General features: G+C 31.7%; 1 long non-coding RNA gene across 1 annotated transcript in view; it reads left to right on the top strand.

Annotated features, from left to right (window-relative positions):
* Positions 1 to 68: 68 nt before the first annotated feature.
* The window catches only part of LOC123520894, a 15,672-nt gene continuing 14,641 nt past the window's right edge, over positions 69 to 1,099 (top strand). The window contains exon 1 of the long non-coding RNA XR_006679413.1: positions 69 to 143. This is a non-coding gene — a long non-coding RNA (uncharacterized LOC123520894). The remainder of the gene's footprint in view (positions 144 to 1,099) is intronic.

The following is a 1,099-nucleotide window of genomic DNA, read 5'->3' as shown; positions in this document are numbered from 1 at the left end:
CCAATTTATGTTATGATCACTGCATATTTTAAAAGGTAATTTGGATAAAATACCTGATTTTCTTCCAGGTACGGTGTCTAAGAGACTATGGAGAATTTGAAGTTGATGATGGTACCTCTGTGATACTAAGAAAAAACAGCCAGGTATTTCTTGTCTTAAGATGCTATACTTTGAACTTCAACAAGGGTATTGAATGAAGAAAATGTTGCAATCAATAGTAAAATAATTACCCTGTGATGACAATTTATAGCATAGGCATTATGTTTAATATAATCATCCTGTTTTGTACTTTTCGTAAATGTTAAGACTTACAGATATTGAATATACAATGGACTACAAAAAGTTAGTGAGAAAATGCCATTCTGTAATTCCATTTATCTACCATGTGTTCTAAGCAATGTACTAGTAAAATTTTTATCTATTAATAAGAAACATAAAAATCTTACTAGTATATTACTTGGATTTTGTTTGTTGTTTTTTCTATAGCACTTATATCTGTAGTGACTTTAAACATTAAAGGGTCACATCATAAGAACTGATAGTTCTTAGATTGGGGCTAGATTTAAGTGGGAGCACAAAATCCATTCATATATCTATGGTTTATATATGTCTCTGGTTTACTTTAGAGACAACATTATCATTTTATGATAGTGAAAACTTTCAAATCATCTTCCTGAAGCATAAGGTAACTTGATAGTGTCATTTAGCTAATAATACAGAATTTAAAACACGGTTGAGAAAAGGATATACAAGTATAGGCTAGTTTCAGACATTAATTCATACATGAATTGTTGACTTGTATAGATTAAATTCTTAAGTTACTGGACACTTTATAAAAAAATCATTTTTGGGGGGGACTCATACAGCTCTTATTACTATCCATACGTCTATCCATTGTGTCAAGCACATTTGTACGTTTGTTGCCATATCATTTTTGAAACATTTTCTTTCTACTTGAGCCTTTGCTATCAGCTTCTCATTTTCCCCTTCCTTCCCCCATCCTCCCTCATGAACCCTTGATAATTTGTAAATTATTATTTTGTCATATCTTACACTGTCCAACGTCTCCCTTCACCCACTTTTCTGTTATCTGTCCCCC

This window comes from Echinops telfairi, unplaced genomic scaffold, assembly GCF_000313985.2.
Source record: "Echinops telfairi isolate 266 unplaced genomic scaffold, ASM31398v2 ScPeMD7_7462;HRSCAF=8500, whole genome shotgun sequence".
NCBI classification, from domain to species: Eukaryota; Metazoa; Chordata; class Mammalia; order Afrosoricida; family Tenrecidae; genus Echinops; species Echinops telfairi.
The sequence above is the reverse complement of the archived record's forward strand: the minus strand, read 5'-3'. Positions and strand labels throughout refer to the sequence as shown.